At 37.2% G+C, this 27,855-nt stretch overlaps 1 protein-coding gene and 1 pseudogene across 2 annotated transcripts in view; one reads left to right on the top strand and one right to left on the bottom strand.

Annotated features, from left to right (window-relative positions):
• GUCY1A2 (guanylate cyclase 1 soluble subunit alpha 2) overlaps positions 1-27,855 on the bottom strand; it is a gene marked incomplete at its 5' end in the record, with an annotated part of 250,131 nt that overhangs the window by 96,526 nt on the left and 125,750 nt on the right. The window lies entirely within an intron of this gene.
• LOC308564710 (heterogeneous nuclear ribonucleoprotein A1-like 2 pseudogene) lies at positions 25,525-26,394 on the top strand (annotated as a pseudogene). The gene has a single exon. The product of its transcript is annotated as a heterogeneous nuclear ribonucleoprotein A1-like 2 pseudogene (transcript).

Genomic DNA, 27,855 nt, shown 5'->3' with positions numbered 1-27,855 from the left:
ATTTTGATAATTCCCAGATTGCTGTTGTGCTATAAACAATGAACTATATTTAGCTTCTAGTACTAGGACAATTTAGAGACTCTAAAAGAACCTCTTGAAAAGAAAGGGAAAAAATGTAGATCCTACGTAAAACATAAATTTTATAGCACTGCTGGGGTGGAAATAAGTGAAAAAAATATCCAACGGGCCTAAGCAAAAATAAAAGCAAAACTATGAGCTAAAGTTTTAGATGAGAGCTGTATGTGCAAACTTAAGATGGTGTTGCTTGAAGGTAAAGGCCAACACCTGCACTAAGGTCTGGAGACTTAGCTTTACAGTAGCAGCAAGGAGAGGGAGCTGGCCCTGAGATGCTTGCTCTATACCTGACACCCTGGAACCATATCATTTTGACTCATTATTTTAGTCCCAAAGATACTGCCTGATATACAGCAGGTACTTAATAAATATTTGCCAAATGAAGGCACCTGAACACATCATTCCATTCCATATGTATTTTTTAGACGTATTTTATATTTTTACTTTTACCTATATCATAGCTCCCTGAAGATAAAGACCAGCTTTATACTTCAGTGTCCTAAATAGTACCTACCAAATAGTATGTGTGTTAAATAAAGGCAGATTAACATAATTCTCTTGTCTAAGATTTTTCACAGCAGAAGAGAGTATAAAAATATCTCTCCAAAGCACCCATTCTACTACATCTCATTGTTTCTTAGAAAATTCTTCTTGATATTTAACATACATTCATATACATATATATATATACACACACACACACATATATATGATATATAGACATATGTGCAAACAAATAAAATAAACCTTTCCATTAAAATTTTACTTTATTACCTGTGATCTTATTTACAAATCCAACCATTTTACTTACTGTGCTAGACTGTCTAAATTTGTTTCCCAGAATCACGTTCTAACCCTCTGTACTGTGCTCTGTGCCCAGGAAGATGAAGTGGATGGACTACATCAATTGGCTCCCTTGCACTATGGTTTCCAGTTGGGTTTGGCCACTTGTAGCCACTGGCAGGTGACCAGAGTAGGAGAGAAGAGAAAGTATGGTTTATTCCTTCTTCTGGTTTGCATCATGCTGATCTGTGGTTTGCAGTGGCTGTTTCCTTCCAACAAAGGCAAGAACTCCTGCTGTGGGCCCTTCTCACAATTAAACTCTCCCAAGGTACCAATTCTTTCCTTGCTCCACCAAGATTAAGAGCATTCATGGTTCCCACCATTGCTAGTCCCTCAGTGCTTCGCCATCCCTTATCGGTTCTCTTAACCCTGCCCACAACTCTGTAAATACCCCTTCTGTTAAAAAAGTCTCTTCAATTGGTTCTGTTGAGTATGCCATCAAGTTCCTGCCAAGCTCCTGACTGATACATGAACATACAGAAAGATCATATATTCCCCTCTTGGAGTAATGCTATGGAACAGACAAAGCACTGTACTGTTTGAAATGAAATAAAATAAAACCTTGCATTCTTGATTCCAAGACTAAAAATGGCATTGCTGCCACTACCTCTTGGTCTTCAGTTGAGAATTGGTCATTGTGGTGCGTCATGGTGGGGAAAAAACAAAAACAAAAAATATTAATCTCTGTAGGTTAACTAGGCCAGGAGTTAGTTTTCAAATGGAGTTTTATGAAGCTCTAGAACCAGCCCTCTCAAACTTTCCTGGAAAACACATCACTGGGGGGTCTACTAGAATGCAGATGCTAATTCAACTGATCCCACTTGGGCTTGCAATTCGCCATTTCTAACTACCTTCTGAGACTCTGCATCTCTAACCAGCTGGTGCGGCCGATAATAGACCACACTGAGCATTAAAGGCCCCACACTGAGCAGCAATGCCCCCAACTTGGTCTCAGAAGTATGGGGAAGGCTGAAAGGACTTCTCCCTGAACCATTAGTTTCATCTGTTTTACATATTATTATTCCAAGTAAGATTTAATTCCAGGGGGAGAATAGTTCTGTTTTTCAAATATTTATAAACCACTAAAGTACTAGCCTAATGTTTATTATTCAGGTGAGGTCAATAGATAAGATGATTTACCCAAAGCCAAAGCTAGTTGGTGACAGAGACACAACTGAAATCTAAGTCTCCTGACACCGCAGCCAGTTTTCGCACATCTTTACTGCCTCTGATTTTTTCTCCTTCTTTTCTTTCTATCTCTATTTTTGAACATTCCTTTGAAATTTATTTTAAAATCCTATTTATTTTTACATAGGTTCTTGAGTCCCAGCACTATAAGGCCCATCTCAGGACATCTAGAACTTTGCAGGGCATGGGGTATCACATTGGGTCACCTTATAACCCTGTTGGGCCCTCTCAACGTAACCATCATCTTTGAAAGACAATGTCCTAGGTAATGTTTTCAAATGCAAAGAAAAGAGAGTGTATATATATTTAATTTGACTGGCATAACTTTTTCTCTGTATTCTGGAACCTGTGCCCATAAATATTTTTAGCCTCAAGATCCCATAGTGTCTGCCATTCTGTTTATCTGATTATTTAAAACTTGTACTTTTCCGAAAATGTAATATAGGAACAGAAAACATGTCCAAAGGGTTTCTTTCCATCTTTTCACATAATATATGTATTTTTACAGTGGGAATATGTGCAAAAGCCAAGAAACATTTATTACCAGACAAATGAAATCATTGGGATTGTCAGTGTTTACTCATAGTCTTCAACTTGATTATGCTCAGTGGATATCAAAGTTGAAACCTTGCTCTGATCTGAAACCCTGACATGGTTGGTGTTATGCTTTCTTCTGTGACTCACAGACTTTCTACTCCTTCAAAATATTTACGTTATGTTTCCTGTGTCTCATAACCAGTATTTATAAACTTGAAATTCATGTTTTAACCTGTAGTTAAAGCAGAAATATGAAAGCCAAGTTTGGACGTTTTTGCTCTTTTCCAATATCATTGCTGTATCAGAGCACATTTTTAATAAACCATGTTCTGTTTAATATCTTGCCACCCAGCAAAGGGCTTTCCTTCCACAAATGGGCATGTCCAACAAGACTGGGGTGAAAGGGCTTGTTGTGCTGCAAAGGATGAGCCTGCAGGACATTATCAAGAACAGCATTTTACTTTTCCTTAAATAAAATCACAGGAGTACTTCTGCTTGGGAGTCTTACCAATGAGTGAACATTATTACATTATCTTCCGAGGTACCCGTTCAGGTAAACATGCCAGGAAAAAAGGTCTCATGAGGAAAAGAAGATCGAATCTTTGCCATCAGTAGGTTACTGTTTGCTCAAGCAATTCTCTGCACGTACAGTTACCCCCCTCAAGCTCATGTCCAAATTCCACCCATTTTCCAAGCTGGAATTACCTTTTCCCCACTAATGGTTCTCAGAATTTCATCTCTGACTTGACGTTAAAATCACCTGCAGAAACTTTAAAATATCAATGTCTGGGGTCTACTCTACACTTGAACCTAGCCAAAACCAAAAGACCGAGAAGCGATAAGTGGTGGTGGTGAAGGGGGGATCCACTCTCCAGACCAAGTAAATTAGAAAGCAGCTGGTTCATGTTTCATAGAAACAAAGTTCTCTTCTAGTTTAAAAGAGCAAAGCACAACAGTATGATGGTTACCAGAGGGAAGGGGGGTTGGGGGGTAATAGGAGGTAAAAAGGGGTCAAATATATGGTGACAGAAGATTTGACTTTGGGTGGTGGGCACATAATGCAATATACAGACGATGTATCATAGAATTGTACACTTGAAACCTATATAATTTCATTAACCAATGTCACTCCAATAAATTTAATGAAAAAACATAAAAGAGCAAAGCAAAACAAACAAAAACAAAACAAAAAAAACTTGAGGCAGACATTTTCTAAAATATTCTCAATTTTCCTGCAATAAATCAATTTCTGAGTCCTTAGGGTATTGCTCTTCTTAGCTTTGAAACTGGGTGTTTCTTTACTTTTTACTTGAAGGGAGAGAAATATATTTAAGGCTTAGTACTGAAGAGAAAACATGTTCTGTGGAATATCTTCGTTTTCCTTTGTTTGTTGAACTCCCCCCATATTGGAGAAAGTTAGAAAGCAGGTTGATTAGGTACACTTTATCTGTGTTCTGGTTTTCATCAGACATCTATCAATACTTATGTCTTTCTATTAAAGAGGTCATTCTAATCCACTAGACAGAAAAAATAAATAAAAGAAGCTAAAGATCCTTCTTAATAAGGTCACAGCTGTGCTTAGAAAGACCCAGTGGCAGAATCAGAAAATTATCATTGAGCCACAGCCAATGTAATAATTAATTCAGGCAAGCACTATTAAAGACGACTGAATCCACTGGATGAAAGGTTGCTGGAGAAAGGATATATTCACATGGTCTAAAGTAACAGCCCACAGGTAACTGGTTAATTACCAAACGAAAGTTACATTTTCAGTGGAGAGACCTAGCAGTCAACACCTTAACCAAGTGATGTGTTAACATGACAAAGAATGGCATAAACCGATACTATGTGCCTCCTGATGTGATATATTAGAAAGCACACAACATCACCTATCCAGTATTCTTGCCAGAAACCTTTAACTTAATCATATTTATGAGGAAACAGTAAAGTAATTCAGATCGCAGAATTCCTAAAAATATGTTAAAGGCATAAAAACAACAACGGGGGGCTGTTTATAATAAAGGCAACTAAAGGCATGAAAATTAAATGTAATGTGCAATATTAAAATAGATCCTTGGGGTGATAGGCTGTAAACAAAATTTTTGAGACAACAGAGGAAATTTGAATATAAATTGCATTTCAGGTAATACACTTTCAAAGTTAAATTTTGGGGGTTAGATAATGGTACTGTGACTGTATAGATGAATCTTGTTCCTAGGAGATTAATGCTGAAATTTTAAGTATAAGGTAGTAGAATTTAATTTCAAATAGTGAAATGTTAAGAATCAGTACACCTAGATATTAAAAATCCATTTGCTGGTTTCCAATTCTCCTGGAGGCTTAAAACTTTTTCAGGTAGAAGTTAGTTAGAAACAAATTTTTAGATTTTTGAATTAGAGTACTAATGTCTTCACAGAATTTAGCCTAAAATAAATTCACACTGAATGATTGTTATATGCTAGTTTTAAAAACCAATTAAAGGAAGCAGAGCTCGCTATTTGCATGGTTGCAAGGATGGTTGCATGCACCTTACGGACACCTTCAGGCGAAGTGTTTCGGATGGGATCCCCGGACATTCTGACCTCTTCAACAGTAATTTTCTTGAACTCAATACATGACACCTGTCCTTACTCTTTGTTCCTTATATTATCTAATACCTACTCAGCATCCAATCATTTTGTACTTTCTTGAAATAGAAAACTAAACAAATGAAATATAAAAATATTAAAAATATATAATACCATAAACTTTCAGTGAAATAAAGAGATAATTCAATCTTCAGATAGAAATGGCACCCAATGTATCAAGGGAAAATGTTATTAAACTTCAAGAGTAAGTAAAAAATTCTTCAGGTACTCAAGTAGTAATAAAGCAAGTCCCTTTAAGGGATCAAACCAGGCTTATTTCAAACATCCCTAGAAGAGCTTCAGATGCCAGGAAAAAAAGTTCTTAGGGGGAAAAATATGATCCAAACTTATTTTGCCCAGAGCAATTTACTTGGCTTCTCATTATGGGCTAAATAATCTTTATAAAAACCATAACACTATATATATATGTATATACATATGTATGTATAGTTGTATACATATATGTATGAGGTGAAATGAAGACGATCATATAACACCTTCACCACAAGGTAGTTGTAAGAAATAAATAGGATCTTATATATAAAGTGTCTGGTCCAAAGAAAATGCTTAATCAATAGTAGTCATTGTGAATGTTTTTATTATTTAGGACAACTGAGACCTGCACACTCATAGCTGCAATACAAGGCAAAATAAACAAAACCAAGCGAGCTCTGGGGACCCACAGGAAAGACAGATCATTCACGCAGAGCCCCATGGCCGGAGACTGAGGAGGTGATGTTTCATTCCAGATGCCCTTAGTAAATGTCAGTGGCACAAAGGAGATGAGCTGTTAATTACAATTTGAGTCTGTAAAGGAAGAGCCTTATAAAATTTTGAAAATCCATTGTATTTTCTTCTATTTCAGCAAATGCTTCTGTTTTTCATGGACTAAGAGACTAAAGGAAGAAAAGGCAAAACAAGGAGTAACAAGTTTTGAAAGACACTATAAGAAACAAGCAGTTTTTGAAAATGAGAAATGCCGCCGGTTTATTAAATGGGGTGGGAAAGAACACGAATGATGACTCCAGAAAGTTACAGACTTTCAGCAGTGTCTCTTAACTGTCTCCGTGAAGGTCGGCTCTAATCTAATTACCAGAACAGAAAGAAGAGTCCAGGGAACTATGACAAAATATGGAAGGATGTGGCGCTGACTAAACTGATTAAGTGCATTCACATCTGTAGGCCCAACGAGTCCTAACAGGGAAGGCAGGGAAGGCTGGGAGAAATCTGAAACAAGTCTCCTTTCAGTGAGAGATTAGATTTTAGTTTCATGATTAGGCAAAGTATATAAATGAATAGAATGAATGACAATATAAATAGGGCAAAAGCCATTTCATGAGCAGAAAAAAATAAGGGTTTAAAAGAGGGAAATCTCACTCATTGGGATGGCATGGAGGGACCTGGAGAGTACTATGCTAAGCGAAATAAGCCAGGCAGAGAAACACAACTATCACATGACGTGGAATCTAAAGAACAAAATAAATTGACGAACAAGATAGGACCACAGACATGGAAGCATGAAACAGACCGACATCTCAGAGGGAAGGCGGGAAGGAGGGCAGGAAGAGATTAACCAAAGAACTTATAAGCATATATATGCGTAGCCCATGGACGCAGACAATAGACAGGTGGGGTGGGGTGGGAAATGGGTGGAGGGGGGCACAGGGAGGAAATGGGGAACATCTGTAATATTCTCAACAATAAAATAAATTTTTAAAAAACAGCAAGCATAGAATCAGTATATTCATATTATGAATATGAAATAACTGATTTCTGAGAAACATTCAGATACTGTTAAAAGGGTATTGTTCTCTTCAAAGTAGTACAAAGTAACACAAACATGATACCCATTCATTCATTCATTCACTCACTCACTCATTCAAGCAACGTTTAATTGAATGCTCACCATGTGCACGGCAGTGACCCAAGATACACATTTGCTGTACTGCAAAGCTCAAAGCCCATTTTAAAAAACTGTTAATGGTAGCATGGCTCCCTGTTGTGAGAGTGGATATAATTTTGGAAGCAACGTAAGTGATGCTGAGCTAAGTCTAGAATAAAGTGGTTCACTAACTTGAGTAATATAATTTTGGTTACAAACCAGATATAATTGAAAACTACTAAGATTGTTTACTTGTGTAATTTGTACACTGGCTTTGACAGGAATTTCAAAGAAAACCTCAAAAATGCTTTTATAATGTTACCATTAGTGAAAAAAGTGCATTGCCTACCAAGGAACTCCTCTGAAAAATGCTTATTTTAATGTTTGATTGTTTATTGAAAATGCCATCTTATTGCTCTATTACACCTTGCATATATGGGATGCTTGTCCAACATGAAGAATTTTCTGCGTGTTTCTGACTTTTAAAAATTTACCAGAGAAAAAGTTATATTTTGAACTTTATTCAGAATTGCAGGAAGTCAAAGTCTTCTAAGCCCAATGTATTTCACAAAGGGCTACTATTTTCTGCGCAAAAGCTAGCTGCTAAATGATGAGCCTCGTAAGAGGGCACAGAGCATCCTTAATCTTAACACATTCTATAATTTTCTGAGTTATCAATAAAGACCACTCACAGAGGTTAATACTCGACTCCTCTCCCTGGTGTAGAGATTGGCATATAAATTATCCAACAGAAGCAATCATTCAATCATTGAACTGTGTCAGGTCTTTCAAAAATTTTAAAAAGTTCTGTCTTCTAGAGATTTATTATTTACAAATTTAGTTAAATATACAGGATATATATACATATGTGTATATATATATATACACACATACATATATGTAATTTGTAAATATACATATGTATATTTAAGTCTATACAAGCCCACATGTGCTAATTGGCATGAATTCTAGAAAAAGAAGCATGATAGAGGTTCAAAGGAGGTAGCAATTAGTGGTTCATGCATTTAGCTGTTCTATTTGCAAGTTGGGAAAGAGCTATTATGGTAAATTTATTTGATTGGGCACATTCTGAGGAATAAAGTAGAAGAACATGGGCCACAAAATGTAAGTCATCTCTCCCCCAGCTCCAAAGCTGCATTGTAAATCTTTGGTCAAATATCTGCAGCTATGTTTCTAAAAGTAATAAAATGTTGCAAAGGAAAAAGTGGCCCCCATTCAAGACTCTCTTTTAAGAAATACTTGATGTAAACCAAACTTATCTGATAATTTTAATAAAAGCAGAACAGTAATCAACCTCAAATAGGTATAAATATTGCAAAAGTAAGATTTCCTTCTTTTTCAAGGCAGAGTAGTATTCCATTGTGTAAATGTATCACAGCTTTTGGAGAAATACTGGGGAAAATTTAGAGGAAAATGTCATAGTCAAGAGGACATGATATACAAATGAGAAGACTCCACTGTCTTTATTTTTAACAGTTTTATTTAAAAATATTCACATATCATAAAATTTACCCAATTGAAATGTAAAATTTGACAAACAACAAGTGTTGGCAAGGCTGTGGAGAAAAGGGAACCCTGGTACACTGTTGGTGGGAATGCAGATCAGTGCAGTCACTGTGGAAAGCAGTATGGAGTTACTTCAAAAAGATAAAAATAGAACTTCCTTATGACCCAGTGATTCCACTTCTGGCAATTTATCCCAAGCAACCAGAAACAGTAATTCAAAAGAATATATGCACCCTTATGTTCATTGCAGCGTTATGTACAATAGTCAAGATTTGGAAGCAGCCCAAGTGCCCATCAATAGACTAGCAGATGAAAAAGCTGTGGGACATTCACACCATGGAGTACTACTCTGCCGTGAAAAAGAAGGAAATCTTACTCTTTGCAACAGCATGGATGGACCTGGACAGCATTATGCTAAGTGAAATAAGCCAGTCGGAGAAAGACAAGGACCATATGATTTCACTCGTATGTGGAATTTAATAATTTAATCAACAAACTGAACTCCAAGCAAAATACAGACAGACTCATAGAAAGAGAGCAGGCAGACAGCTGGGGGGGGGGGGGTGTTTGGGTCAGGGGTGGAGGGATTGAGCAAAAGAGAAAAAAAAGAAGGAGAGGACTGGTGGACATGGACAACAGTGTGGTGACTTCAGGGGTGGGGGGAGATGGCAGAGGACATGGAGGGGATAAATGGTAATGGACAAATTTTTTAAAATTGAAATAAAGAAAAGTGTTTCCAAAATGAATATAAGTTCTATGAGATGTTAATAAGCCATTTGGGAAATGCTGGGTTGAAAAAGAAAATAGGACTCCTCAGAGCAGTCAATATTCTAATATATTTATCGAGACTCTCCAAGAGGAGACTGAATTATATAGTATTTTCTATCTTATTTAATTACAAAAGCCTCTTCTTTGGCATGATTCTTCGAGAAAAAACATGGGTGGAAAAAAGGAGACAAAGGGGAAAAAAAAAGATGGAGTGACTGTTTTCCCTCCCTAATTTATCTCATCTTGCTTAGCAACCTCCGTGAACAAGGGTCCTCGGTGCTCAGCCAGAGCCCTTGTTTGGGGAGGTGGCCTGTTTGATGACTCCGTGAGATGCCACTGTGTCAGCTGGACACGCGTTCCCTTGCCCTGCGTGCCCTTGCCAAGAAGCCCACTAACCTAGGAAGCCTCGGCTCGCCAAGGTCCGCCCTGGGCCTCCAGGGCTCCCAGGGCTGGCTTGGCCACTATAACCAATCCGGGGCATTATGCTCTGGGTCATGAGCAGGAGAGCCAACGTTCATGCAAATACCTCCAGTCTGGAGGATTGCTACAACTTACAGATGCTGGCATCTCATAAACCTGACATGTTCTCTCTTCGTGTGCTTTTACTCATGTAGTTTTTCCACCTGGAAGGCAAATCTTTCCATTTTCGTTTCCCAAACACTTTTTAAAAATCTTTAATAGTAATAATAGAAATATCTAAAAGTTATGAAATGTTTATTATGCATCAGGAACTGTGCAAAATACTTTAAGGCTATATCTTATATTGAAGTAATTTCTACAAATTTATTAAAATTTTATTCTGAGATCTTTAAAAAAAATTCAAAAACACAACCACTAGTGTATCCATTACCTAGAATTTATAGATGTTTAAAATATCAGGTTTCTTTCACTTTTAAATAAAAAAATAAAATAATATAGTTAAAAATAAATAAAGTGTACAATTCAATGGATTTTACTTGAATTTCAGAGTTGTGCAATTGTCACCACAAACTAACTTTAGAACATTTCACTCCCCCACCCAAAAAAACCTCATATTTATTAGCAGTCAATGCCTATCTCTCTCCCTCCTCCTCAGCCCCAGGCAATTCTAATCTACTTCTTGTCTCCACAGATTTGTCACTTTTAGGCATTTCACATAAATAGGATCATAATCATGTTTTTTTCAAGAGCTTTATAGCTTTCGTTCTTACATTTAGGCCCAAAATTCATTTTGAGTTAATTTGTTTACATAGTGTGAGGTGGGCATCCAAACACATTCTCCATCTGTTCAAACACTACTTGTAGAAAAAAAGACTATTCTTTCCCTATTGAAATATCTCAGCAACTTTGTCAAAAACAATTGACCATAAATGTAAGGGTTATGACTGGACTCCCAATTTTATTCCATTGGTCTATATGTCTATCTTTAAGCCAGAACCATCCTGTCTTGATAATTGGAGCTTTGTAATATGTTTTTAAAATCAGGAAGTGTAAGTCCTTCACATTTCAAGAGTGTTTTGGCTCTTTGGGTCCATTGTATTTCCACATGAATTTTAGGATAAGCTTGCCCATTTCTTCCAAAACAACAACAACACTGGAATTTTGATAGGGCTTCCACGGGTAGGATTGCCATTTTAACAATATTGAGTTCTGCAATTTATGGCTTTTTTTTTGTTATTTAGGTCTCTAATTTCTTTAAAAATATTTTATAGTTTCTGTGTGCAAACCTTATACTTCTTTGGTTATAATTTTTTTCCTAAAAATTTTATTTATTTTGATGCTATTATAAGTGGAATTATTTTCTTAATTTCATTTTTTGATTGTTCAGTGATAATGTAGAGAAATGCAAGTGATTTTTGTATAGTGATCTTATATCTTACAACTTTTATAACGTTTATTAGGTGTAATATTTTTGTGGAAATTTTAGGGCTTTTCTCTACAGAACATCATATTATCTGAGAATACAGGTAGTTATGTATTTTCTTTTCCAATCTGAATGCCCTTTATCTCTTTTCCTTAGATAACTGCCCTGATTAGAGCCTCCAGTACAGTGTTGAAAAAAGAGACAGTAGACGTGTGTGTTGTTCCTGAAATTAAAAAGGAAGCATGCACTCATTTACCATTAGTTATGATGCTAGCTGTGGGTTTTTGAAGATTTCTTTTAGCACATCAAGGAAGTTTGCTTCTCTAGCTTACTGAATGTTTTTATCATGAAAGGATATTGGTTTGTCAAATGCTTTTTCTCCATTTATAAAGGTGATCTTTTTGTCTTTTGTTCCTTTAATAGGGTGTATTACATTGATTTTTAGATGTTAAACAAACCTTACATTCCTGGGATAAATTTTACTTGGTCATGGTGTATAATCATTTTTACATGTTGCTGCACTCAGTTTACTAGAATTTTGTTAAGGATTTTGTGTTTATATTCATAAGGAACACTGATCTGTGGTTTTATTTTCTTGTGATGACTTTATCTGGTTTTGGTATCAAGGTAATAATATTGGACTCAGAATATTTCAGAGGTTTTCCTTCCTTCTATTTTTCTGAAGAGCTTGTGAGGGCTGGTATTAGTTCTTCTTTAGATGTTTGGTAGAATCCACCAGTGAAGTCCGGGCATTGCTTTGTTTTATCATCTTTTTATAAAAGTAATATAATAGAAAGAAACAGAAAATAGAGATGAGCTATGTGTTTTTGTCTTGATTCTACTAAAGAAGCTATATGACTTTTGATAATCTCATTTTTCGTGTCTGCAATTTAAAGGCAAAACCATCCATTCTGTCTATTTTCAAGGATTACTTTTGAAGATAAAGTGAAATAATTGATGTAAAATCTTCCTATAACCAGAAAATGCCATTCCACTGTACCCTATTGTGTTTAGTAAAAGTCTGTCTGCAGGTAGTCAACATTTCCATTAACTATCTGAGAAGAGTTCCTGGCACTTAGAGCTACAACTCTGGGGCAAGTATCTTGGCAACTGCAGTGTTGTTCACACTACTAAAATGAGTACTTGCAGCAGGGTGTTACCAGCTCCTTTTCCTTCCCATTACTCTTTCTCCTAAACCCTCTACTGCCAAAAAAATTCAGAGCTCTGCCAATTTCCCTACTTGCCAATTAAATTGTCTTTATGAGAAAATCAGCCATCACCTGGAAATGCTATTCACTTAAACTGAACAGTGAAGACTAGTCCCCACAGTGCTTTTCACTACTAAGAAAACAAAGCCCATCTCCAAATAATGGGTGCGTTTCTCCTAAAATGGACTATTTACTACCTATAAATTAGCTAAAGGAACTGCTACATGTCTACCTAAATATCCAAACCTAGTGTTCAGTGAATTAATGTATTTATTTCTCTAACCTTGAGAATAGAATTAGTCTCCTAGTTGCACATAATTACATAAGATTAGCCACCACTGCTTTTCATACCCTACTCTCCCAACCTCCAACACACCTTAATCTTTCCCAAATCCTTTCCTCCTATTGTGGGACTTATTGCCTCTGCCAAAAAATTCCTACTTTTTGGAGGATGTATGCTTTAGAAGGGGAAGAAAGAGAAAAAACTATTAATGAAATATTAAACTTCTCATTGCTGAAGCCAAGATAAGCCTCTGAGCAATGCCAGTCAACCTGAATGCCAATGTAACACAAAAGTACATTTTTCCCTATATTATCTATAACCGTCACTTCAATTTATTTCCTTGCCTACATCTTCAACGATTAGAGATTAGACTGAAGAAAATAATAAATCTCTTCTTAAAAAAAGGAATAATCCTTGAAGGGTTATGGCTACCAGTGACTCACATCTCAGTAAAAATTAATATAATTAAATTGCTTTCCTTCTAAGATCTACCTGAATTCTATCAGCTATATTGAAGAAGTGAATAATTTTATTTGGCAGGACACAAAAAACAGACTAAAGTCATTTTGCATGAGAAGCAATTTGTGAAGTTGAAAAGCTATGACAGAATAGTAAAGGACTCGGGGCACTGTAATGGTGACAATTATCACATAGTTAGTATATTCTAAGCACAAGTCCAGTGAGTTATTCCAGCTATTGAGTTATTCCAGTGAGTTATTCCTCTTGAGAGCCTTATAAAGTAGGTACCACTGTCATCTTTGTTTTATAGTGAGAAGTACCTGTGATAGAGAGGTAGGGCCAGGATTTAAACCTAAATCTGTCTGAACTCAGGATGAGTTCTAGGTGTCTATGATGACTGGTTCCCTAAAGACTGAAGACCAGAAGCTAGAATTTATAAGACGAGCATGAAGTGCAGACAGGTGGGACCATTCCTCAGACAGTCGTCATTGGTATCCAATGTCAGTCTAGTCCTAGATCTAGGAAAAAGCTGGCAAAATCTTATGCTATGTCCACATGCACTTCTTGAGGTCAAAGTTTTAGATGCATACATTCCAGGGCCTTTATTTACATAATAGGCTTTTGTAAAGAAACCTGGGGACTTAATACATTTTTATATCCTCTGCATATATAATTCCCATGTACACTGCAAACAGCTGATTTAAAAATGATCTATTGAGGCCTAGCTGGTTTAGCTCAGTGGTTAGAGCATCAGCCTTCAGACTGAAGGGTCCAGGGTGCTATTCCTGCCAAGGGCATGTACCTCGGTTGCAGGCTCACATGTGGGAGGCAACCAATTGATGTGTCTCTCTCACATCAATGTTTCTCTCTCTCTCCTTTCTACTCTGAAAAAGCAATGGAAAAAATATCCTGGGGTGAGGATTTAAAAAAAAAAATCTATTGAAACAATAGCCACTCAGTGGAGGATTCCTTGACCACATAAAAGCATAAATAGGTTATGAAATCTAAAAAGCCTAAATTAAAATTAGCCCTGGCCTCCTTTTGTCATATTTTTTAAGGACTGTACTTTACTGTCATAATAATTTACCACTGACATTATGTAAATTTAATTAACAAATTCAGATTAAAATGAAAGGTAAGATTGCAGTAACTGTAAATGTGTTTACATCTAAAATTAAATTATCAGATACTTAATTGTGAACAAAGGTTGTTCTGAATTGACAGCTTTAAATCCAAATTAAGAACTATGTAGGGTGCCACGTGGGTACTGGAAATACCAGGAAGGACACTTTGTGAAGTATATATCTCACAACTATGCTGTACACCTGAAACTACTATAAAATAATATTGAATTCAATACAATAGTCAATGCAAAACTGTGATTGAAAAATAAAACTTAAAAAGACAGCAATGCCAAGGTGAGTCACTGAGGGTCTATAGGGAAAAATAAATAAGTAAATAAATAAATATATAAATCTGAATTAAGTCATGTTTTAAAGCTTTATGAAATAGAAATATTTAAACTTCCCTAAAGAATAGCAATTTATCACTAACAGATGATAACAGATAGTGTCTCGTACTTAACTTGAGCTAGCCATCCATGCTTAATTCATATAACTCTTCTGCTGAATCTCATACATATCTATCCCTAGCCTGCTAAAAAACAAATAACAGAATGAAACCTAATGCCAATAAAAATTTTACATGAATTTAATTAATTATTAGATGCATAAAGTTTACAAAGCATCTATTATACAAAAGGCATGGTCAAAAAATTCGAATTAGCATTTTAGAAAATGAAATAAGATTATATGAAAAACGATGATATTAAAGATAAAACTAGGTAGAGTGTGATACAATTCAGCTCAGATGGGAAGAGTTTCATCTGATTCAGCATAAATAAGCAATACAAATAACGTGCTAATGTAGCGATTTTCAACTTTTTCCATCTCATGGCACATATAGGCTAATTACTAAAATTCTGCAGCACACAAAAAAATATACTATATTTTTTACCTGTCTGACAAAAAAAAAAAAGGTATAATTTAATTTTTATTCATTCACACCAGACTGCTATTTTTGTGTTGGCTGTTGTCATTTTTTATTTGACAATCTTAGGGAAAAGAGGCCAATGCCTCTAATAGTCAGGTATTGCATATTGTAAAAATTCTTGCAACACACTGATTGAAAATAGTTGTGCTAATGCATGTAAAGTGTTTAAAATAGCTTTTAATAAAAATAGCTATTATTACTATCCCACGTCTAAATTTTATGAATTACTTAAGTTCATGTCTTTAAATACAAAAATATGCTTCAATTTTAACATTTCAGGTTAAAATGAGCTTATCATATGCACATGCACTGCTCTGCTATTTTACATAGAGCCCCCAGATCATAAACTTTTCTCAAAACTCAAGGTAATATTATGAACACTAATTTTTGTACTGTAATGTAATACAATAATGCTTTCAGAGAAAAAAAAAGACAACTAACACAAATTAAGTATCTAGTACATACTCAACACCTTATATATTATATCTATATAAAGTACATTTTTTTACAATGAATGGCTACTGTTGGTTTAAGTTTTGAGGTTCGTTATACAATAGATAACCAAGAGAGAAGGTAGTAACCTCCTCATTGGAGTACACAGTTTCTGTGATTACAATGGCACCTTTCAATTTCATAGCCTCTATTACACTACAATGTCAATTTTATTTAACCTCAAACTTAAAAGCATTTTTCATAAAGCTTTTGATACAGTTTTCTAACATAAAATGCATTCTTCCAGTTACATTTATTTTGGTTCAAAAATATTCGTTGAATTTTTTAAAGTTTATCTTTATTGTTGAAAGTCTTTCAGATGTCCACCCCCCGCCCCCCGCACTGATCCCCTCCACCCGGCATCACCCCCCACCAGGCCTTCTCCACACTATTGGGTTATGCATCTATGCATATAAATTCTTTGATTAATCTTTCCCCCCAACTCCCCCACCCCCACCTTCCATCTGAGATTCCATACCTTCGAGTTCCTGGCTTCTAAATTACAGGTCCTTTCTTGTACACTTCATAGACAGGCTCCTTACACTTGCTGTCATTAGAAACACCTCTCCCCACCATTGCACATTTCCACACATTTTATCTAACCTGCTGTGACAGAGAAACCAGACAACCAAGTATGTATGAAGAGACCGACTGAGGGCTTAATGAGCCCTACAAAGTGCATGGGAGACATGGATTCTGCGAACTGTATTTTGGCTTCTTGGAGGTTTTTGCCCTTTCTCAAACTTGACTGAGTTGAGAAAACTTGAGCTTGTCAGATATCGCAACTCCAAATAAAGAGGTTATTACTGTCTATGCTTTCACTTACTGTTATAATGGTTGAATTAACCCTCAAAAATGAAAAGGGTGCATCTTCTGTTGCCACTGGATGTGTAATGCTATCATGAGCGGCTAAAAATGCCCACGCCAACCCTCATTTCAGCCTGACTTTGGACCAAGGGCTAGGTCACAGATCAGAAAAGGAAAGCTCCACCATTCTCCTGTGAAGAAAGATTTTAGAAGAGAAGAGAAGTAGTGGGGGGGGGGGGGGAGAGGGGGGAGAATAGGGGAGGAGGGAGAAGAGGGAGAGGAGAAGGAAATGAAGGATTTTCTTTGCTTATAAAGCGAAAGGAAGCAGCTACCTTCTCTTCCCCTCTTCAAAGGGTCTCCTTGGAAAAAAGAAATGGACTCTAACCCACTAGGATGAAAACAGATCTCTCCAAGGAGGAGCCAAGCCCCGTCTCTAGTCCTGCGATGCCAAGAGTTCTCCAAGTGCGTGAGCCTTACGGCCCCTTGAAACATAAACATGTATCTCTAGAGCTGATCTAGGAACCTACCTTGAGATGTAACACAGGAAATCAGGGTTTTATTGTACTTTCTTCTACTTTATGTATAACTGCTGGGACATGTCATCCTGATTTCCTGGTTTTGTGGGCTACCTACACGCTCTTCTGTTGTGTTCATTCAGTAATTAATCAGCCTTCTACTTTTTTCCAGATTGATGTGGCTGGGTTTCTCTTTGTTGGTAGGAGTTTTTGCTCACCCACACACTTGCCATTTGTCAGCCATACCCCCATCAATTCTCAATCCTAAAACAATTCCCCTCCCCAAAGCACCAAACTTGGGTACAAGTTTGGGCTACATCTTAGAGAGTTGTCACCGCTATCATTAGCAAGATCAGGCATGCTTTTAGGATAATACGTCCTTAATTCTGAAGGCAGGGATGCGTGTGGAAGGATAAGATTTAAAATTGGAATTTCCTTTTATATTTTGTATATTCAAGCTTAAAATATGGTAATTGCATTTTTTTCTTGAACAAACAAAGCTATTAAAAAATGAAATGCTCAAAATCAAATATAAGAAAATCACACAAGGTTTTTAAAAAATGTTTTCTTTGCCCTATCTCATTTCCGTTTTATTCTCTTAACAATGCTTATCATTATCTAAAATTAGCGTTTCTTCTACTTTTTAAAACCGAAGTATAATTTACATGTAGTAAAAATTACCATTTGTAGTGTACAGAAAAGAATTTCTTTATACCAAATTTTCTGTCAACTAAAATTGACAAACTAATAGTGAAAAGAAGGAAATTTCTAAAAGCAAGTGCTAAGTATGTTTTTTGGGTTTTCTCCTCATTAAGCACTGGAGAAAAAAATTGTGCTTAAAGACAGAACAAACTAAAATTGAGGAATTATGTAGTTGGCCCCTTTCTCCCTCCTGAAAGGAAGCAAGCTGTTGTAGTAGTGTGCGCAGATGGCCTTAAGCGCACTAAGAAAGCCAGGCAGAGAGAGCATCGCCTGCCCCACCCAACCCATCGACAGACTTGGGGGCTGCCTTCCTCAAGGGAAGCAGTGTTAATAACGGAAAGAGTGTGTATGGGTTGGCTTGAGGTCAAAAATCTGTGTTGGAATCAAACACCTATCACTTACTGACCTCAGACAAATCACTTAGCATCTCATTTGTAAAATGGAAATAATACTAGTATACATTCATATAATGGTTATAAGCATGAAATAAAATATAGAAAATAAAGAGAATACATTAATTTCTGCTAAAGCAAGGAGACTGAGCGGGAGCTGGTACTGCCGTAATCATTACCATAGTTACTGTTTAGCCACCCTATTAAATCGCAGGCAGGATCCTCTCCCTCCCCTCTGAACAGCTCCTGAATTTCATGTACCTCTTGGTGCAGAAACAGCCTTTCTACCGTGGAAGCCGGAGGAGGCAGAAGCTCACTGAAGGGGTGAGGGAATAGCTGAGTTCTGTTCACGTCACTGGAAATACCCAGAGAAAGGTAATAATGGCTCTCTCCCTGAGGAAGTTCATGCAGCTTTATAGTCTACAGTTTTGCTAGTGTGACTGGAAATTCAGGTCTAATCTTTTCCTTGACCACAAATTGGGGAAAAAGGGAGCAGGGGTAGGCAATTCTCTGGGCACCCTTCTGAGGGTTTGGAACGAAGAGAAGGGGGGCGTGGAAAGGGCCCTGCAAACACACACGGATCTGAGCGGACCGTCAGGAACACTGGCATGACACCTGGTCAGCACAAACTGTTCTCGGTTTCTGTTTTTATAGTTTCTCTTTCTCTTTTTCTAGACTTCTAGAGAAGAATTCTTTTGAAAATGCTGTATTTTGTAAACTAAGGGGAAAGGGAGTTTTTTCAACATGGGGGCATTTACAAATTACAGTATGTGCGACCAGAGGCTAATGAGGATGTGGCTGACCCTGACTATGCGCCCACTGTCCCTGCCCGGGCCTCAAAGATAAACCTGTAACTAAAGAGATATGTACACCCTGCGGTTCGGCTCAGTGGTTAGAGCAGCGGCTGAGGCCTAAAGGGTCTCTGGTTTGACTCCTGCCAAGGGCACAGACCTCGGTTGCAGGCTCGATCCCTGACCTCAGTCAGGGCACATGCGGGAGGCAACCAATCAATGTGTCTCTCTCATGTCGATGTTTCTCTCTCTCTCTCCCCCTTCTACTCTCTCTGAAAAGCAATGGGAAAAATATTCTCAAGTGAGGATTTATATATATATATAAAGAGATATGTAATAAAAAGAAAAGAGAAGGTATTAAAAGATGACCCTAGACTTAAGTCTTTTTTACTTAGGATTTTTTTTTAAATTCTTAAGGTGATTATCACGCATATGTCACTTATTTCCCCTGGTATAATGCAAACTACATGAAGAAATAACCTTTGCCTCACTCACCTTGGCTTCCTCCACAACACCGATTACAGCACCTTATACATAGCACACGCTCAGTATCTATGGGTCAAGGCTTACAGCACTTGTTTGTACTCTTATCAGCACTTACATTATAAGGGGGTAACGTGTGTGGTGCAAGAAGACCTGGATGGGGAAAATCTAGGGTCTGGCTCTGGCTCTGGAACTGTTAACCTATCTGGGCCTCCAATTAAAAAGTTGAATTAGACTGTGTCTAATTTGACTTTGAGCTCTGAAATGCAAGGGAGGGAGGAGGGAAGGAGGGAGGGAGGGGAAAAACAGAGAGAGAGAGAGGAAGGAAGGAGGGAGAAAGGGTGCTTCTCATGAGAAAAAAATTCAATCACAGAAAAGTCTCAAAAGGAATCACACCTCTCATTTAATGACTTTAATATAGGGCCTCAGAGAATGTAGAAATCACTGTCACTGTTCAGCTAAAGACACATTTTGATGAGTTGACAAGAATTTGGAGAAAAAATAAAATTTTCCATGCCCAGTTAGATACAGGAAAGCATATGTGGAGAAGTCACTGAAAATTACCAGTTTCCAAGGTCATTCTGCAAGCTGGTCCTGCCGTGTTATGTTCGCACATTAGTGCCTTTTCTTTTACTTGGCTTGGTAATAATGAAATTTCTCTTATTTGCTAAATCCAGAGCATCCATGGAGCTCTGAGTCTTTACCGTTTGTAAGGTGAAGAGTCAAATCAGTCAATTAAAATGCACAGTATCAGTGGCGTGCCCTTCAGTGGTTTAGAATTGCCATCTACTTCTCTACGGAATAACACGGGAGACAGTCTTTTCCGAAATGCAGACATCAAGAATCTTATCTTGCAGTAACAACCTCCAGCAATCAATTAAGTTGCTACTACTTGATAGGAGCAAAACCTCTTTCAATACATGGAATTCATTTTATGATAGCACAGATCATATCTATCCTCTAAATTTCCATAAGTCATAAATACTGTCTTCTCTGAAGTTTAAATGTTAACAAAGCTTTCTTTAAACTATTTTCCATGCACTTCAACACAAAACTAATAGTGAGTTTCCCCCAAATGAATTAATTAATTTTTTAAAAGTGTGACTGCTACTGGGCTTAGTCCTTTAGGAAGCTAAAATAGCTGAGGAGTCTCAGAAAGAGGCAATTACGTCTGTTTATGACGGTTGGTTTTCTATAATAATGTATGATTTATTTTTGAAACAGCATCCAAAGGACACTCTGTGATAAACACTATACAGGGAGATAGAAGAAGCATAAAGATATTTATTAGCCTGCTGTCACCGCCTCAATCTTGTTTTTTACCATCCCATCCTGTGGTGTGGAAATAGGATGTCTTGTTTTAAAACACTCAACTGCAATGTTTTTTTCCAAATGAAGTCTATTACACAGCTTGTAATAGAATATATAGTGAAGCCTTTAAAATGGTTCAAGTAGAAAAAATAGGCACCGGAATTGGCACCTAATACATGTTAGTAAAACCTATAGTATAGCTAATAAAGCTAATCTATTAGTTTGGCTAATCTATTTGTTTTTAAATCATTTAACTGGGGGAAAAAACTATGACTTTTGTTGAATTATTAGGTTTTTCTAAATCGTCTTGTTAAATAGACATGCTTTGCATTTAACAGTGTTACTTTTCATTCCTTTTTGTCCAGTTACAAATATACAAATATTTTAATGCCAAAGAAGTATATTTCTGTCATAGATTTTCATGAAGTTTTATTAAATCACTAAATATCCTAATGGTTTCTGGTAGTTTAAAAAGTCTTAGAGGAGAAGCTGCATATTTTCATCCAGAGGTTCAATGAGCATATTATTTTTATCAGCGGTGCAGGGACAGGATAAGAGATATTATTAAAAAGAAATAAAGCACTAATTTGAAAAGAGAAAAATAAACCTGTAGTATGGCAGGTGCAATTTAGTTTCAGAAAAACATTTATTTTCACATACTTAATATTTTTAAATGAAATTTGATTAGTTTTATGGAATTTTGGCATTTAGTTGATTAACATATTTTATTATGTCATTGTATATGAATTATATACATGAGAGTTCTAGACATTTTTATGTTTGTATATAACTAATTAAGATTAAAATAAAAATAATTAAGTCAACACTGGCATCCACAAGAAGTTGTGTTTTTTGTTGTTGTTGCTGTTTCTTTTTCTTTGAAAGAGTTTGTTTTACTACTCAAGTTTGGGGGAGTTGATAGTCATTTCAATGGATGCCTATAAATTTCAGGAAAAAATTCTAGATCTATCATGAACCAGCTGTGGCCAACTTCTCCAGCTTTCTCCCTCTCTGTTTCCTGACACTGGCCCTGCATTCTAAACATATCTAGTTTCTAAATTCCCAGAAAACTCCTTGTTCTCTCACACCTCCATGTTATGCAATGCTCTTTCATTCTTCAGGTTTATTTTTAATTAATAAATTGATTTTTGGTGTTGGGTTAGGCTGCTGCTACACATCCTATTATATTCAGGCTGAATTTCAGTTTTGTGATAAGCTTTCCAGGTGGGCCAATTCTTCCTTCCTCCTAGGACTGCAGGGATTACTCTTTCAATACTCTTTATTGTATGGATATTTTAATTTGCTTGTCACTCTTATTTATCTATAAGCTCTTTTTTTTTTTTAAATTTCCCTTAACACAGTTACATCTTTCTTATTTATTATTAGCTATATCATTACATTACTATGATGTTACAGCAGCTGCCTTCCATTGAATGTCCCCTACGTAACAACAGCTGTGCTAAATGCTCTATATATTATATCACTGAATTCTCACAACACCACTATTATCCCCATTTACTGATGAGGAAACTGATGTATCCACAAGCTCTTTGAATCCAAGGATTAAATCTATATTTCCAGTAACTAGCTTAGTCCCTAATATATAGTAAGCAATCAATAAACAGATTTAAGTGTGTGAATAGTGGACAAAGAGCCTCTAACTATATAAACTCCTGTAAATCTGGAGAAATTGTATGCTACAGCATTGAAATATCTTGTAAATGTCATTATTAATCTACCTTCAATAATCTTTGTAGAATCGTAGAGAACCAAACATTGCCAGAAGAATTAAGACAAGTATATGCTGGTCTAATTTCAAAAAAGGGGTCCAAGTGAATTCTAGATATTTACAAACATGCCTAGATGGGGCTGCTGCAACAAAGTACCACAGACTGGTGGCTTAAAGCAATAGAAATCTGTTCTCTTACAGTTCTGGAGGCTTAGAGCTCTAAATCAAGGTGCTGACGGGGCCATGCTCTCTCTAAAGTCTTAGGGGAGAATCTATTCCCTGCCTTTCAGTTTCTGACGTTGCTGGCATCCCTCTGCTTGCAGACACATCACCAAATCTCTACCTCCATCATCATATGGCGCTTGATCATATGGCATTCCTCCTGTGTGTCTGTCCCTGTTCTTCTTCTCCTCTTACCAGGACAGCAGTCACATTGCATTAAGGCTCACCCTAACCACCTCATCTTAACTGACTGCATCTCCAAAGACCCTATTTCCAAATAAGGTCACATTCACATAAAAACTGAAATAAGAATTTCTGGGACAAAGATTCATTAAGAAAAAAAAGATGCCACACTAACATTATTTCCATTTGCTTTAAGGTTATTACACTGCTTGATCTGGACAATGTCTAAGACATAGTGTACTTGACTTAGAAAGGCACTTAACACAGTCATCGTGGATTGGGAGTATAGGACAGTATTTGCTGGTTTAGGTGAATTCAGAAATGACTAGCCAAATCCCCCAAATATAGCAATGGAATAGTTGGATATAATTGACTTTGATGGGTGATCTACAGTGCTCTGCTGTAGAATGCTGTAAACATCCTTTAAAATTCTATATTTTAGCACAAATTTATATTAAAGTATGGGGTTTTAGGGTTTTTTTTCTGGGGGTTTTTCTTTTCTTTTTAAAATTTATCTTCATTGTTGAAAGTATGTTTATCTAACTTGCACATGATTGAAAAACATAAGGGGTTATTTGGGAGCTGGGTGAGAAAAATGAAGCGATTAACAAAAACAAAAAAAGACTCATGGACACAGACAATAATATGGTGATTGCCAGAGGGAAGGAAGAGGGGTGGTGGGAGGTAGAAGAGGGTACAGGGGGGATAAATGGTGATGGAAGGAGACTTGACTTGGAGTGGTGAACACAATACAATATACAGATGATGTATCGTAGAATTATACACCTGAAACCTATATAATTTTATTAACCAATGTCACCCCAATGAATTCAATTAAAAAAATAAAGATAATTAATCACAAAAAACATAAGGGGTTAATATTGTAGAAAAACAGTATGAAAATTTAATGATACTCGACCAATATTAAATTTATACGAATTAAATTGAACAAGGATATATGTAAAATCTTGTTCATAGGTTCAAAAAGCCACCTGAACAATAACAAGACTGGGCAGAATCACCCAGTAGTAGATCACATAAAAGCAATTTATGGCTTTTAAAGTCAATATGAGCCAATAATATAAAGTAATTAACAGTGAGAAAAATAATAAATGCTAATACCACCATAAGTGGCACTTAAACTTACTCACAGAATCTAGGAAAAGGTCAGAACATTGCTGCACACAGGGTAGGTACGTATTAACTGGACTAGCCCCATCCTGAAGCTGGAATGTTGCAAGAAGAGCAGGATAAATAGGTGAAATGACTGGAACTTTAAGTTTGGAGGTTAGAAGGTAAGAAAGAAACACCTTTAAATATCTGAAACATGGTCATATGAAAGAGCAATTAGATAAATTTTAAGTAATATAGTTGAGAATGTGAGCAGTGGAAAAAAATCAGAGGCAGATCGCGGCAAAATATATAGGCAAAAATATTTGGCAATAAGCAGTCTTCAAAATGTTAACTGCTGCTTTGTGGGTTCTGGAGGTGATCGTGCTGTCCAGATGACCAATTTAAGTCTCTGTTCCTCAGAACAGCACATGCACACAAAGCCTTCACTAGTACAGTCTTTACCAATGGTGGTTTCATCTCATGTCCATCTGCTCATAATTCTCCACACCGCAAGCGATCGCTCCATGTCTCCATGTCCTTGCATATTGTCTCCTGTGCCTGGCATGCTCTTTATGGTCTAAGCTTCATGTTCAAAGCCTGGCTCAAATGTTACTCCTCAAAATGACTTTTCCAGCTTCTGCCACCTGCGTGAGCTCTCCCACTCCAGTGCTCCTATCCCTCGGACACAGGCATCTATTTTATCTTTTACTGCAGGGTACTGTGTAGGCTACACACTTATCTTCCTCTCCCATTCGAGGGTGAGCTTCCTGGGGGGGGAGGGGTATCTTGATATTAGCCTCCCCCGATCCATGGCACAATGTCTGCTAATTAACAGGTGTTCAAAAAATATTTGCTGAATAAATGTTGTAGAGTACATTCCCCTACTGAGTAGGATATTGCGCTGGATAACCTTTGACAGCTCTTTAAAATAGGATAGACCGTAGCCTTTGTACATACAATAAGATTAAATACTAAACCAAGTAGCCTAGGAACTGATTAATGCAGAAATAGCAGGTGTAAGTGGTGAGGAATAAAATCAGCAAACATACAGAGGACTGATATTCATTGAAAGGTATTCTAATTATGTATCCAAAAAATTTTTTAATCATCCCTCCCTCTGCCTATCTTATCGTCAAAGATCCTCAAAGCAGGAGAGTTCCGAATAGGCATACATTGCACAGTAACTTCGCTTTGTTCCTTTGGTTTTTCCAATTATTTCTCAACTATTTCTTTAGTGTCACCTGTGTTAAAAATTTCAGTAATCTGCTTTAAAAAAAAAAAGACTGAAGCTATTATTGGCATAAAAATTTCAGCAAACCAAAAGAAACATGGCTCCTATTGAGTCAGGAACAGGCTTACTCCCTCTGCCTCTTCGTGATAAGAGGTGATGAGGGTGGAAGGCAAGCAAAGGAAGGGATACTTGAGATCACTCCTTTCTGCCGGTGGACGCCGCTGAGTGAGCCTCACTGGCGTCCCTCCTCCTGCAGTCGTCATGTCTAAGTCAGAGCCTCCCAAAGAGCCAGAACGGCGGCAGAAGCTCTTCGTGGAGGTTTGAGCTTTGAAACAACTGGTGAGAGTCTGAGGAGCCACGTTGAGGAACAGGAAAGCTCACAGGCTGTGCTGACCAGAGATCAAACACCAAGTGCTCAGAGGCTTTGGGACTGTCCCGTGTGCCAAGGTGGGGGGCGTGGATCCAGCCACGAATGCAAGGCTGGATGGAAATGTGTAGAAGCAGAGAGGGCTGTCTCAAGAGAAGATTCCCAAAGACCTGGTGCCACTTAACTGTGGAAAAGATTTTTGTCGGTGGTATTGAAGAAGACACTGAAGAACATCACCTAAGAGGTTCTTTTGAACAATATGGGAAAACTGAAGTGATTGAAATCATGAGTGAGTGAGGCAGTGGCAAGAAGAGTGGTTTGCTTTTGTAACCTTTGATAACCATGACTCTGTAGACAAGATTGTCATTCAGAAACACCATACTGTGAATGGCCACAATGGTGAAGAAAGAAAGCCCTGTCTAAGCAAGAGATGGCTAGTGCTTCATCCAGCCAAAGAGGTCAAAGTGGTTCTGGAAGCTTTGGAGGTGATTGTGGAGGTGGTTTTTGGTGGTGGTAGACATAGTGGCAGTGGGGATGGCTATAATGGATTTGGTAATAATAAAAGCAATTTGGGAGGTGGCAGAAGCTACAATGATTTTGGCAATTACAATCTTCAAATTTTGGGCCCAAGAGAAGAGGAAACTGGAGGCAGAAGCTCTGGCCCCTGTGGTGATGGAGGCCATTACTTTGCCAAACCACGAAACCAAGCCGGCTCTGGCAGCTCCAGCATCAGTAGTAGCTATGGCAGTGGCAGAAGGTTTTAATTACTTCCAGGAAACAACGCTTAGCAGGAGAGGAGAGCCAAAGAAGTGACAGGGAAGCTATAGATTACAACAGATTTGTGAACTCATCCAAACACAGTGGTGGCAGGACTAGCTCCTACAAAGAAGACATGTTTTAGACAACACTCATGAGAATGGGCTGTATTTGTGACTAATTGTACAACACGTTATTTTCGTTTCTGTTCTGTGGAAAGTGTGAAGCATTCCAACAAAGGGTTTAATGTAGATTTTGGTTTGCACCCGTGCTGCTGATTGCCAAAGGGATCATGACGTACAGTAAATGTGTCTTTTAAAAAGAGAAGAAAAGAAAGAATACTTGGAAGAATACTGTAATATTAAATCTTCCAAAAAATTTTGTTAAAGTTTCTTTCTAAGCAGAGACTGGAAGAGAATTGTGTCCGATTCTTATCATTTACTGGATATCATGCATTCAATAAAATGTTTTAAGGGTCTTATAGCAAAACTGTCTCTGTATTCTTTATACCTACCCCAGGACTTATATCACTACTGAAATATGGATGTGATCCACAATGGTAATAGATAAATTGGAGCCAGCCATGTGTCCATTCCTCTAATTACATTAACAGGAAAAATATGAGAAAGGATTTATCAACCAGATCCCAGCCCTCATTAAGACAATGAAATTCTAATTTCCAAAGTGCATGTAGTGGTGCTACTAATAACAATATCATATTTTCGGAAAGTTTTATGCCCCTGAAAATTATCAGGAGGTAGTGTGGAAGTCCAGCTCACGCGTGCTGAGAGTGCAAAGTGAGGAAGCTGAGGGCAGACACTCTGAAGATCTTGGTCAACATTCCAGAGAAAGACCTTGAAAAAACCATGCAGCCCAAGTGAGATTCTGGGTGTTATACGTGTATGACATTAGAGTGGACTCTTGATTGAAACTGATAGATGTACAACTGAAATCAGCTTGAATAATGAAGAAAATATACTTGCTTATAAACCAAAAATGCTAGCAATATTTTCAGCTTCAGTCATAGTTGGATTTGAAGTTCAAATAATCTCACCAGGATTAAGACTCTCTTATTTTTAATAGTTTTGCTCTCTGCTGTATTGTCTTCATTATAAGGGAAGTTTTCTCTAATGCGAGCTTTCAACAGCCCCAGACTTAAATCCTACCAGCTCAACCACCCCAGTAGTGAGTGGGCGCCTCATTGCCAGTAGTTCTAGTAAAAGCCCCAGGCCTAACCCGCATGGACTCAAGCAAGGTTAAAAGCCAACTATATAACTCATTACTCTGACACTAATTGGCCATCAAGAGTGGGGTTACAGGAAGGACAAAACTCATGGATTATAATAGGGAAAGGATGGGCCTATTAACAGCAGAAACAAGGATAGATGCTTGATAAGCAAAAACAATAAATATCTATTATACACGCAGTCCTTTCCCTTCTGATGCCAGGGCACATGTAGCTCTTCACG

Source organism: Miniopterus schreibersii, assembly GCF_964146895.1.
Source record: "Miniopterus schreibersii genome assembly, chromosome: 12".
NCBI classification, from domain to species: domain Eukaryota; kingdom Metazoa; phylum Chordata; class Mammalia; order Chiroptera; family Miniopteridae; genus Miniopterus; species Miniopterus schreibersii.
Note: the sequence above shows the minus strand (reverse complement) of the source record. Positions and strands in the feature narration are given on the sequence as shown.